Raw genomic sequence first — 14,438 nt, 5'->3', positions numbered from 1 at the left:
CATTCTACAACAGTGGCATCATGTAATATTTGTCCTTTTGTGACTGGGATATTTCACTCAGCATAATGTTCTCCAGAGTCAACCATAAAAATTGTATCTTAATTAAGAAAAGGGTAGATGATTATACAGGTCACAGAACTATTATCCCAATGTCTTTGTTCTGACTGGTTTTTAATCAGCTTGGTTGTCAGTTTCCCACAGTTGAGTTACAAGGCTCGTGTGACATTGTGTGCTCTCTTAAATGGAATAAACTGCATTGGACCTTTCAGAGAAGTTTGCAGAGCTTCTTCAGGACTCAGTGCAATTCCTATGGTACAATGGGAAATCTATTTCCTCTTCTACTTAAAAACCCATTGGGCACAACTCCTAGTTTTGATTATAATAGCATTTTTATTTTATAGCATTTCAGAGGCAAGTGAATCATCAATTGACTTTTATTTAATATGAGAAATAGTCATTCAGACTGTGTGGTTTGGAAAGGGTTATAGTTCCCAAACTCACATTAATAGCTTCATTGTAGTTAAGGCCCAATGCTGCCTTTGATTTTAATATTTTCACAGATGCTCAGTTCTCAACAGCTATGATAAAATGTACACTTTGGAAATGTGTAAAAATATGTAGATTCTCTCCAGATTAATTTATAGACTCAACATGGATCACTTATGCTATTTGCTCTGCAATAAATGCAAATAGCGCCCTTAGGTACTGTTGGGTTTGGTTTTTTATTATGTGCACTGTGATTCTTGTTCCTGTCACAAGTTCTTTAGTCAACACAGGACAGACAGCAATAGAGTTAGACTCTACATCAGGTGCATCTCACAGGCCTGCAAAATTCCAACTCTTCAGGTTATCTGAGGGTGAAATTGAATGCTCTAAGGATGAACTATAGTTATTCGAGGTTGGTATTTTTATATTATTATTTATATGTAGCTCCCCAGGTAGTTTACATAGAAAATACACTCACTGCTAACCAGAGGGTTGGAGGTTCAAGTTCAGCCAGAGGCACCTGGTGATTTACCACTGGGAAAAAGAAAATCATCCATTAGGGACCCTGTGGAACATACTTCCACATGCGATTGTTATGGGGTTGTCATGAATTGGAATGGACTTGGTGACATCTTATTGGCAATAGGCATAATTTAGCAATTTTAAAATGTGGAATATCTTTATCTGCTCACACCTCCATGACAGTTATTCATAATCTCACTTGACAAATGAAGACACGGAACCTCCTGGCCACTCATAGGCTCGCATGCGCGCGCACACACACACACACACACACACACACACCCTAGGAAGTGACAGAGTCACACTGGTCTGCTGTGTCCCTGCCCCTATGGTCTTGGACCTGATTGGATGGGACTTTCTCATCATTCACTCCTCACTTTAGCTGAGCTCTTGATTAAACCTGCATTGACTGTGCCTTTGGACAGTCCTTGTATTGAATGGATTGACAAGCACAATTTCCTGGGATGGGTGTTCCTGGGAAGGGTCGTCCCACATCACCCTCTTTTATGCACTGTACTTGTACTGTTTACACTATCTGTCTTCTTCCCAAAGCTCTTCACCTGTTTTCTCACCTGCTTTTCACTGAACTTATTGCTTTTTGTAGTCCTGTTCATGCTCTCTGCCTTCCCTGCCTTCTTATCCTGGCAGGTTTAGGTAACATTATAGCATCACCAGTAAGTAGAAAGAACAGCCTTTTAAACTGGGCTTTCTAGCTTCAAATTCTTTCCCTTGTTTTGTACCATTGAGTCAGATCTGACTGGTACAGGAGGAGATGGGCCCTCCTTTTCCAGCAGAGCATCTGGTGGATTTGAACCACGTACCTTGGGGATTGCAGTGCCACTTCTTGCCACTAGGCTACTGGAGCCCCCTTGAGCTTCAGATTCTTAACCTCTCAACCACTGCCCACACAGATCTGAGCAGTTTGCTTCTTTTCTTTGTGACTTGGTTTTTTTCAGTTTCAGAATCAATATCCCAATACCAATATATATTTCAAAGAGTTATTGTGAGGAAGAAATCATTACTATTGACCCTTTCTCATAACAGCCCTATAGTACAGTGTAGACTTGCTCAGTAGAGTTTCTAAGACTATAAATATCTATGGGCGCAGACTATTCATCTGTCCTCTTGGAGCAGCTGTTAGATTTGAACTGTTGACCTTTTGTTTATCAATCAAACATGTAATCATTGCACCACCGGGATCCTGTAATTAATTAGTAGTTGTTGTTGTTATGTGCCATTAAGTTGCCTGTGACTCATAGTGACCCTATCTATGTGCATTACCTCTGAAACTTGCCCTCTCCTGAACCAATCTCATCATGTCTGACAGATCTAATTCTGTCTCTCCATTTGTTGACTCGATCCATCTAATCCAGGGTCTTCCTCACCTGTACTGTCCCTCTACCCTCCCAAGTACGATGTCCCTTTCCAAGGCCTGGTCCCTCCTGGCCATATGCCCAAAGTATGTGAAACAGAGCCTCAAAATCCTTGCCTCCAAGGAGCAGCCTGGTTTCACCGTCTCCAGGACAGACCTGTTTATTCTCTTGGCAATCCACAGTATGTCCAACACTAGTAACTCAATGCATGATATACAGCCATCACTCACCTAAGCAATCTTTTTTTTTTTTAATTATTTGCACAATAGCAGGTAATTTATACCAGGAAATTGCAACATTTGGTTGAGAGTAATGAGTAATGACTCAGCCCTTACAAAGAAGAAAGATCCTTACCCCAGGAAAAGCAATTCTTTATCACAGTAAATTTTACTTTCTGTAAGAGAAAGTTTTAAACATGGGGGGGGGATGGCGGAAGGAGACCCTTCACACTTATTCTTGCACTAAACAAAATCTAGACCAAACCATGGCTTTTGAGTAGATTTTTTTGACACATAGGGACTGTTGAAGACAATAGATTTGCCCTGTAAGACACCCAAGGCTGTAAATCTTCATGGAAGCAGATGATCTCACCTTCCTCCTGTAGATCTTTTTTCCTCATCTTAACAAGCCAAACCACCAGGAGTCTTTTGTATTACACCCAAAGTAAGGTTAAAAAAGAACCATGCCCACCTGTCCCAGCTGCCTACAGATTTGACTTAAAGACACAGTTAAGAACAGGTCTTTGTCAGAACCCAGGGACTGCCTATATTTCATTTGTTACACCCAGTGTCTTTAGAAGATGATATTATCATCTCCCTTTTGAAAACAAAATATTCAAAATTGAGACTGAAGAAAGTAAACTGATGAAGCTCTGACTCCACCATCCGTGATCTTAACCACCTTGCACACTGATGTATGTGCTCCTTATTATATCATCTTATGTTGGGGGTGAGTTTCCTCAAGTGTAAAATGATGGGACTCAGCAAAATGATCTTTGGGTTCCTTTCCAGCTCTGAATTTAGAGTGGGCTTCTGAGTTTGGAAGCACTTCTGTCAGTGGTCACTTTTGGAGTGTCCATCTCATGTGTGTGAAAAGACCTCGTGTTCTTGTGTCATGCTGCAGCTGCCTGCAAGTCTGCCTCTAAGTCCCATTACAGCTCACACCCTATCCTGTTCCCTGTACAAACCAACTGCACTTTTCTACATTCAGCCATGCCTCTGAGGAATCCAACATGGCTCCAGGAATTCTCATCTAGTAGTCACTTAGTGTATGTTGCCTCAATCCGTTAATTAATGTAATTTCATAAGAAGTAAAGGTGCTCCCTGTAGTCTAAAGGAAGGTAGAGACAAGTTCAGAAGAGACAGAATTTTATCACCACTGAAGTCTACTGAGTTGAGTATCTTTGGTTGAGGTTTTTCAGTGTCTGGTGAGAATAGATATTTTCTCCAAGGCACAAGCAGAGTAACAATCCTGTAGTTTGTACAGGAAATTTAAACATGAACCTGGCTGTACTTTTTCCATGATAATCTGACTTTGATCTTGGCTAATATTAAAAAGAGACCTTAGATTAGAAATTTCATTCCAGCTTTGCTACTAGGTTTTAGTGTTGGATTTTGATTGTTATTGTTGTTATGTGCCATGGTGTTGTCTGCGACTCATAGTAAACCTTTGTACAACAGCTTTGAAGGATGCCCTGCCCTGAGCCAGTCTCATTGACTTTGACACACCTGCCCTCATTGCCCCTGTTACTGTATCAATCCATCTTATCCAGGGTCTTCCTCTCCTGCATTGTCCCTCCAGCCTTCTGAGTGTGATTTCCTTCTCCAAGGACCCATCTCTCCTGGCCATTTGCCCAAAACATATAAGACAGTGGCTCAAAATCCAAGCCTCCAAGGAGAAACTTGGTTTCACTCTCTCTCTCTGACAAACCTACTTGTTTTCTTGGTGGTGCATGTATGCTGAAAACTCAACTCAAAGGGTTAAAATCTTCTGTCATCCTTAGTCATTATCCAGCTCTCTGATTCACAAATAAATGCAAAGATCATGGCCGGGATCAGGCACACCTTAGTCTCTAGGCTGACATCATTGCTTCTTAGTACTCTGAAGAAATCCCTGACAGCAGATTTTCCCAGTGCAATGTGTCTTTTGATTTCCTGACTGCTGGTGCCCAGAATGTTGACTGTGGAACTGAACAAGCTGAAGCTTTTAACAACCTCAATCTCTTCCCCATCTGTTGTGCTGCCATTTGGCCCAGTGGTGAGAATCTTTGTTTTCTTGATGTTGAGATTCAATCCATATTGGAGACTATAGTCCTTGACCATCTGAAGCAAGCGTTTCAGGTCCTCCTCAGTTTTGGCAAGCTAAGTTGTGTCATCTGCGTAATGTAGATTGTTGTTGAGTCTTCCTCCAGTCCTGATGCCACATTCTTCCATATGAAGCTCACCCTCCCAAATAATCTGTTCTGCATATAGATTGAAAAGGCATGGAGACAGGATGCATCCATGAACCATGCCGTATTTCATTGCTCTGTTGTGAGGACTGCTTCCTGGTCCCTGTATTGGTATATTGCTTAAGATACTGTTAATTTATAAAATTATCAGTGAGAAGGGAAGTGGTGTTCCAGCAACCTTTAAACTGATACATCATAAAGACGTTATGTCTTGAGCCACGTTAAAGCTTTAATGATCACAGCTGGATAGGGGGATATAATATCATCCTCGAATCTTCACCTCCTTTGTTTTCATGGTTTGATTAGGCACCTGTTGTGCACTGGGTCGATGTGAGCCTGAGCTATCTGAATAGCACCTGACATCAACGATCAGCCACTCAGGACTATCAGCTCTTTCTTTAAAATGTCTCTCAATACTAGGCTCTCCTGGTCCTGCTGCCACCGCCATAAATGTAAGGCTGAAATGGATTTGGTGCTATTTGATTCACATTTCAGCTCTTGGTATGTGTCCTGCTCACACACACTTGCTCCCTTCCTGCTCTTGTCAGAAACCATTATTGCTCCTTTTCTCACTTGTTGTCTTAAATTCTCTGGTCTTGATTTGGCTCGATCACTGCAGTCGGACTTCAGTGTTTTGTGCTTCTGGAAGAATCTCCTCCGCGAACTTACGATGCCTCGTGGAAGCCGCAGCCGCACCTCCCGCATGGCCCCTCCGGCCAGTCGGGCCCCTCAGATGAGAGCCGCTCCCCGGCCAGCACCGGCAGCTCAGCTGCCAGCCCCGGCCCCACAATCTGCAGTTGGGGCCCCTGCAGCCGCACCCCGGCAGCCTGGCCTGATGGCCCAGATGGCGACCACGGCTGCTGGTGTGGCCGTGGGCTCTGTCATTGGGCACACACTGGGCCATGCTATCACTGGAGGCTTAAGTGGAGGCAGTAACGAGCCAGCCAGGCCTGACATTACTTACCAGGAGCCATACCAGTCGGCATCCCAGGTGGAGGCTGGCCCTTGCTCCTTCGAGATGAAGCAGTTCATGGAGTGTGCCAACAACCAGAGCGACCTCCGCCTCTGCGAGGGCTTCATGGAGGTGCTGAAGCAGTGCCGGGCAGCGCGGGAACTGCGTTAACTCCACATGAAACTAAAATGAATAGTGACATTGTCACTGGTACACGTGCCCCCGTCGGCGCTTGTCCATCCCTCATAGCAACCCTGCTTTAGAATCTGTTGGTGACTGAGATGATGTCACTAGAACCAACTGGTGTTTGTGTGGGCCTCCTTAAGCTAGTTGTGATGTGTAATTACTTGAACTAAATAAAGTATAAAGTTATTTTCTTCCAAGAATAAAAAAAAAAAAATTCTCTGGTCTTCAGCAGGCAGGAAAACTACTGTCCAAATGAAATGTTGTGTTGTCTCATGTCTACCATTTTTATCTTACCTCTGAATCTTTTTTGAGGATGTTTTCTGCAGCTGTCTTTGTTTAGTTCTTCTGAAAGCCTTCAGGGCCCATTCCAAGCACAGAAACAGCCCACTTCTACTGTTCACCGGAGTATTCTAAGCTCAAGGACAGTGCCAGGCACATATTATATGCTTAGTATCTGTTGACTTCCTCAACCTATATGCATATCAGAATTCCCTATTGCCCCTGGCCACTGATTAGAAGCTCTATGGCTCCACTCCACTGAAGGAAGATGAGAAATCTCCCGTGCAATTTATTACCTCAAAAAACCCAGTGGAGGGTCATCTATGGGTCAGTGCTGACTCAACAGAACACAACAAACAACAGCAGCACAGTTTTGTAATGTCAGAGAGTTGTTTTTGTTTTTCATCCACTCAAGAAAGGGAATTCTGGTGACCTAGTGGCAAGAAGCTGCACTGCAGTCCTAAAGGCATGCTGTTCGAGGCCACCAGCTGCTTTGAGGGAGAAGAATGCACAGCTATGGGTCGGGTCAAGTGGGTTTGGACCCTGTAGTACTCAACAACAATAAGAAAGGCTAAAATCAGTGAAAGTAAAGGTCTGAATTGGTTTATTACTTTTACACATAGGCTTAATTCTAGCCTGAACCATTGTCAAGCTATGCTCGAAGGGATTTACGAGTGCTTTAGTAATTGAACCATTGCAACTTTGTGAACTAGGTACTATATTGTCTCCATTTTACTGATGTGAAAACTGAGCCTCAGAGAGCTTAAGTACTGTAACTTGCCCAACATCAGAATACTAGACAAATAGTTAACGCAGTATTCAAAGTAAGGGACCTCTGGTTCAGGATATAGGCTCTTCAGCATTATACTATGCACCTGCTCATGTCAAAGAACCCTAATGGCAAAATGGTTTATCACTACGCTGTTAACTAAAAGGTCAGCAGTTTGAACCCACCAGATTCTCTGTGGTAGAAAAGACTAGATAATCTCCTTCAGTGCAAATTTCAGTTTAGAAAACCCTATGGGTAGTTCTACATTGACCTGTAGGGAATGCTATGAGTCAGAATTGGCCTGATAGCACACATAACCACCTCTCATGTCACTGTAAGACAAGGGGGAAATAGTTACTATATCACCAGACTAATCCCTAAACAAAACAAAACAAACAAAACTCTTAAGTCAGCCCCTACCACCAATGGGTCACAATATCATTTTATTAGGAATGAACAACTCCAGGTCCAGCTCCTTGGTTTTTCTCCTGTCCCTGTAAGATACTCTCCTGGATGTTAATAAATATCCCTGCTTGTGTTTGGACACACATGCTAACAACCTTGCCCTTGCTGCATTTCCTCTCTTTCCTTTGAAGCATATTCTCCTGCCCTCTGCAATGCCCTGTGGCTAACAGCGGGATGTGCCTTCTTTAAGGAAGCCCTGTTTCCTGTGGCTTCTCTGGCATGCTGTCCAAGGAAGCTCTTCACTGCAAGCCTCTGGTCAGCTGAATAAAAATGAAGTGGGCATTTGTATTTCCCCACTGATTGAGTTGGCTCAACCTGATGTAGGTTCAGATTCACAAAAGCATAGACAGGCTTGTTTCCAGGCTTGCAATGGAAATAGAGGAAGGCAGGCTGGATGCCCAGCTTCTTTGCCCAGCGTGGCACTGGATATGTGTAACTGGTACCTTTAAAACCAAGGTTCCAAGACCCCCTCCCCCACCCACATGTCACAGGATGATTTGTGAAAGATGCCCTACTTCTGATGCCAGCTGAACCCAGTCCAAATGAGTGTACAGATCAGAATGGGTGTTTAAAAGGTGAGTGCATCCACGATGCAGAAAATGATCTCTAAACAAGATACTTCAAACCCTCTTCCATTTGCTTATTCAAACTTCATAATTTTTGTCCACTTACAAGCCCAAGTCGTCTTGGTCATATGAATGTCAAGTATTTAAAGGAATGTCATTAGATAAATGATGCTTTCTGAGTTTATGCTGAATAATCAATGAAAACAGTATCAGATATTTACCAGTTTAGCATTCAAGTTTCATACAGTGCTCTACAGTTCAACATAAAGGAGCTATTTATAGTTTTACTGAAGTGTGACTACCAGTCACTCATTTAGGAAAGTGTGGTTCAAGGTAGGGATCAATTATAGAATAAACCTAGCTGACTTCTGTATCCACATCCATGTGTCAAAGGTGTGATCTGCCTTTCTCTGAAGCATACATGTTACTTCTGAAATTACTAAATGCTTTAGATTTCTGTCTAAATGAGTATAACATAGCCATAACAATTTGCCTGGCATTGTGCTGGATTTTCCCATTCCCCATGGTGAACAGTGCTAATCAGTCAACTGTCAAGGTCCAACATAGGCTGCCTCAGAATCCAATACATAAGATTAATTGGATTCAGTGCTTGAAGAGCCTGGGTTTGTTGGAGTTTTGGAAGGCATAAAATAACCTGTTTCTCTTTTTTCATGTTTAATTGGAGCCTAATGTTTAATACACATTTCTCCATTTATTTTATTTTTTTTTTAGTATCTATTTGGACACTAAGCCAAACATTCTCTGACCATAACTATCAGATGGGTCATTTTGCTTAAACAGTGTACTTTTGGCAATGGGATTGGGACAGATGATTATAGAAGAGAAGGTAAAATAAGAAAAAGAACTTTGGAAGTATTTTTTATCAGAAAAAAGAGATTTTTCCTATAGACAAATGTATGTGTTTCAACTCTATCTTAGTTATCTGGTGCTACTGTTAACAGGAAACCCACAAACAGATGGCTTTAACAAATAGAAAATTATCCTCTCACTGTTTAGGAGGCTGCTGTTGTTATGTGCCATTGAGTTACCTGCAACTCATAGTGATCCTGTGAACAACAGCTCTGAAGCCTGACCCATCCTGAGCCAGTCTCACTGACTCCAACACACCTACCCCCATTGCTCCAGATACTGTGTTAATCCATTTTATCCAGGGTCTTCCTCTTCTGCACTGTCCCTCCACCCTTTCAAGCATGATGTCCTCCTTCAAGGTCCCTCCTGGCCACATGCCCAAAGTATGTAAGATGGAACTTTAAGATCCTAGTCTACACAGGGAAACTTGGTTTCATCCTCTCCAAGACAGACCTATTTTTTTCTTGGCAGTCCATGGTATATTCAGTACTTTTCTCCAGCACCACAACTCAAAGGTATCAATTCTTCTGTTATCCTTAGTCATTATCTAGCTCTATGATGCATAGTAATTGCAAATACCATGGCCTGGACCAGGCACGCCGTAGTCTCTAGACTGACATCGCTACTTCTTAGAACTCTGGAGAGGTTCCTGACAGCAGATTTTCCCAGGCTTCTTGTTGTTGCTGCTAGAGATCCAAATTCAGAGTGTCAGCACTTTTGCTTCTTGGAGAAGATACTTGTTTCCTTTCAACATCTGTGGGCCCAGTGTTCTTTGTAGATTCCCATGTATCTTTGCATCATCACTCTTTCTAAAGTCTAGGAGAGTCTCAGCACAGAGACCTCAGGTCCAAAGAATACACTCTACTCAAGACTTTTTAGTCTTCAATTCAATCAAGTCCCTCTCAGCTGTTGTTCTCTCCTTTTGTCTTTCACTGGAAAGTAAAAAGTGACGTAGGACATACCTGAGGGAAACTATGTTTACATCATATCAGGACAGTGACCTGTGTAAAGATGCTCCATTCTACCCATAGCTTGCTTCTTTACATAACAAATATAACTTAATTCTTTTCAGTATATCCTAATCCTGCATTAATCCTTCACTAGAAACTCAAATTGTGGTATCCTAGAACAGATTGCTTCTTCACCTTGTTTATGAAGTTTGTACAATCTGAAGTTAATGTATATCTAGAACTTTACAAAGCTCTAGAAAACACAAGTTTTGTATCCCATTTCAAAATTTAGCATTCTTTTTTGGTTCTTCTATTATAACTATCTGCTTCTTTATATTCTGTATATATTTGCATGCTTTTTTACTCCCTGAATTATGAACTCTATGAGTACAGAGGATGTAATTTTCTTTCATTAAATTTGTGTTGCTGAAACTGTCATTGTGCTTTGTACTTGGTGGTTGTTGTTGTCTTGTGCTATCTAGTCATTTCTGACCTTGTGTACAACAGCTCTGAGCCCTGCTCTATCCTGAGCCAACATTATTCTCTTTGACACATCAAACCCCCATTAACCTAGTCACTGAATCAGTTCATCTCTTTGAGGTTCTTCCTCTGTTGCACTGTCCCTCCACACTTACAAACATGATGTCTGTCTTCAAGGACTGGTCCCTCCTTACAACATTCCCAGAGTATGTCAGATGGAGCTTCAGAATTCTTGCCTCCAAGGGGAAGCCTAATTTTACCCTCTCCAGGACAAACCTGTTTGTTCTTCTGGCAGTCCATGGTATAGTTAATACTTTTCTCCATCACCACAGCTCAAACGCATCAATTCTTCTATTATCTCTAGTCATTGCCTTGCTTTCTGATGCATAGCCAGTAACTGTAAAGACTGTGGCCTGGATCAAGTGCACCTTGGTCTCCAGACTGACATTGCTGCTCTTCAGTAATCTGGTAAGTGCGTGTGAAGGAATGAGCAAGTGATGTTTATTAGCATGAGTGGTTTATCATAGTCATATTTACCATGAGCTAATCATGAGCAATTTCTGGATTTCTTCACTTTGTTTTGGCTTCTCGGTGCTTTAGTGCAACATCCAGTCTTTTCTGAAATCTATCTTGGTCTTTTCTTCCTCCGCTGTCTTTGTAATGGCCTTTTGTATTCTTCATGGATGATATTCTTGAAATCCTCCTATAACTCATCTGGTCTTCGCTCATTACTGTTCAAGGCCTCAAACCTTCTCCTGACATGATTTTTAAATTCGAGTGAGATAGACTCAAGATCAAATTTTGATTCCTATGGATTTTATTTCATTTTCCTTGCATATGAGTAGGTGGAGTCTGTTCTACAATCAGCACCAGGCCTAGTTTTCACATCTGATATTGAGCTTCTCTAGCGGTTCTTTCCACAGACGTAATCTATCTGATTCCTATACATACCATCAGGTGAAATCCATGTGTACAGCCTGTGTTTATGTTTCTTATAAACAGTAATTGCAATAAATAAATTGTTGATTGCATAAAATTCTATCATTCTGTCTCCAGCTTCATTTCTGTCACTAAGTCCATGTTTTCAACTTCTTATCTTTCTTCTCTGTTGCCCACCCCACCTTTGCATTTATGTCACCCTTTATTATTAGGAGCTGAAGAGAAGATTTCAAAGGACAGTGCAGGAAGACAAAGTAAAGTATAATGAAATGTGCAAAGAGCTGGAGTCAGAAAAGAAAAAAGGCCAAACTCACTCAGTATTTCTTAAGCTGAAGGAACTGAAGAACGTATTTAAGCCTTGAATTGCAATACTTAAGGATACTTTGGGCAAAATATTAAATGATCCAGGAGGCATTAAAAGATAGAAAGAGTATAGAGTCATTGTACCAAAAGACAAAGAAGAATTTTCTGAAACAATGTATGAACAAGAGCCTGTGGTGATGAGGGACAAAGTTCAAGCTGCTCTGAAAGAATTGGCAAAAAACAAGGCCTCAGAAATTGACGGCATACCAGTGGATATATTTCAATAAACAAACACTGCAGTGAATGTGCTCACCAAGTTGTGCCAATAAATCTGAAGGACAACCACCTGGCCAACTGACTAGAAGAGATCCATATTTGTTCCCAGAGTGAAAAAATTGTAGAGCAATAGCATTAATATCACATTCAAGCAAGATTCTGCTGAAAAATATCCAAAAACAAAACAAAACAAAAAGAACCAAAAACACTGGAATAGCACCTCAACAGAGAACTGCCAGAAGTGCAGGCTGGGTTTAGAAGAGGCCATGGTACTAGGGATATTATAGCTAATGTTAGATGGATCTTGGCTGAAAGCAGAGGGTACCAGAGGAATGTCTTTCTGTATTTCATTGACTATGCAAAGGCATCTGACTGTGTGGATCACAAAAACTGTGGCTACCTCTGAGAAGAATGAAAATCCCAGAACACTTGATTGTGCTTATGCAAAACCTATACTTGGACCAGGAAGAAGTTGTCAGAACAGAGTGCAAAAACACTGCATGGTACAAAATTGGGAAGGGTGTATGCCAAGGATGTGTCCTATCTCCATACGTTTTCAATCTATATGCAGAACAGATCATCTGGGATATTGGGCTCTATGAAGAGGAACACGGCATCAGGACTGGAGGAAGACTCATCAACAATTTGCGTTACACAGATGTCACAACCCTGCTTGCTGAAACTGAGGAGGACCTGAAGCTCTTGCTGCAGAAGGTCAAGGACTTCAGCCTTATATATGGATTGAAGCTCAACATCAAGAAGACAAAGATTCTCATCACTGGGCCAATTAATAGTATCATTATTTATGGTGAAGAGATTGAGATTGTTAACGGCTTCCGTTTCCTTGGCTCTACCATCAACACTCTTGGTATCAGCAACCAGGAAATTAAATGACGAATTACATTGGGAAAGTCGGCTGTTAGGGGCCTCTTCAGAGTTCTGAAGAGCAACGATGTCTATCTGGAGACTAAGGTGTGCTTAATCTTTGCCATTATTTGCTATGCATCAGAAAGCTGGACAGTGACTAGGGATGATAGGAGAATTGATGCCTTTGAGCTGTGGTGCTGAAGAAGAGTATTGAATATACCACAGACTGCTAGGAGAACAAACAGGTTTGCCCTAGAGAGGGTGAAACCAGGCTGCTACTTGGAGGCAAGGATTCCGAATCTTTATCTGACATACTTTGGGCATGTTGCACAGAGGGACCAGTCCTTGGAGAGGGACATCATGCTTGGAAAGTGGAAGAATAGTGCAAGAAAGGAAGACCTTCGATGAGATGAATTGGCTCGTGACTGGAATAATAGTGATACGTGTGTTAGAATAAGGTTGGCACAAGATAGAGCAAGCAAGGTTTATGGCACTATGAGTTGCAAATGAGTCAGCAGCACATAACAATAACAGCAGTTGTGGACATGATTAAAGTCCACCTGAATCAGGTCATGGTATTTTCATTTACTTGCTATGCATCTGAGAGCTAGACAATGACTAAGCATGACAGCAGTAGAGTTAATGCATTTAAATTGTGGTGTTGGAAAAGAGTGCTGATGATCTCATGGATCACCAAAAGGCCAAGCAGATATGCCTTGGAGAAGATGCAACTAGAGTGCTTCCTGAAGGCAAAGATGATGAAGCTTCGTCTCACATATTTGAACATGTTGCTCGGAGATCTTATTCCTTGGAGAGGGACATCATGCTTTGGAAGGGCAATGGATGGTGAAGGAGCGGAATATCTTCAAGCAGGTAGGTTGACACAGTCACTTCAGCAATGAGCTTATGTGTGTCAGAGATTGTGAAGATGACACAGGATAGGACAGGGTTCAGATATGTTGTTCGTCGGGGCACTATGAGTCTTACTTAAACAGTACCTAGCAGCAAGCAAAGCAAGTGGCCATAGCCATGTTCCAATAACACTTTCTACAGACTTGTAAACATTTTCTGAACTTGGAAACAACTGCATTTATCCTTTATTAAGAATTAAATTAATTTTTATACATATTTTTTAATTGTTTTACATGCAATCATTCACATACTTTGTGTTTCATTCAAGTACATATGCCTATCTACAAACAAATGGATTGAAAAATTGTGGTATATTCACACAATAGAATACTACACAGCACTAAGGAACAATGAATTTGTAAAATACTATGTAACATGAGAAACTTTAGAAAACATTATTCTGAGTGAAGTAACTCAGTCACATAAGGACAAATACTGCATAAGACCATTATAGGGGAAATAGAAATATAACAATATAGCAAGATGTGTATAAATGTCCAAAAGGGGAAGGAGTAAAAGGAGAAAGGGACATATAAAGGGAAAAAGGGAAATCACTGTTAATTTTATCCAGAGAGCAGGCCAACTTTGAGGGCATGCAGCATATGCAATTTCATAGCACTCTGCACTGGAAAGACTCTATGTTTGGTGTGTGATGCTTTATTGTTGCTTTTGGAAAATCATAGTCAGTTTCATTTGATTCTAAGTCCCACCATTTATATAGATCTACCCAAGAGCCTAGTATATGCAGTGTTCTAGACTAGCAGCTGTGTGTCATTTTATCTTCCAGTGTGCTC

At 41.4% G+C, this 14,438-nt stretch overlaps 1 protein-coding gene and 1 pseudogene across 5 annotated transcripts in view; both read left to right on the top strand.

Moving 5' to 3' along the window:
• Positions 1-14,438, top strand: part of SGIP1 (SH3-domain GRB2-like (endophilin) interacting protein 1) — a 329,295-nt gene that overhangs the window by 29,109 nt on the left and 285,748 nt on the right. The gene's annotated exons all lie outside the window — the stretch shown is intronic.
• Positions 5,501-5,953, top strand: LOC102855815 (annotated as a pseudogene).

The sequence above is a fragment of the Elephantulus edwardii genome, unplaced genomic scaffold, assembly GCF_000299155.1.
Source record: "Elephantulus edwardii isolate Elephantulus edwardi_28Jun2011 unplaced genomic scaffold, EleEdw1.0 scaffold00005, whole genome shotgun sequence".
NCBI lineage: Eukaryota > Metazoa > Chordata > Mammalia > Macroscelidea > Macroscelididae > Elephantulus > Elephantulus edwardii.
Note: the sequence above shows the minus strand (reverse complement) of the source record. Positions and strands in the feature narration are given on the sequence as shown.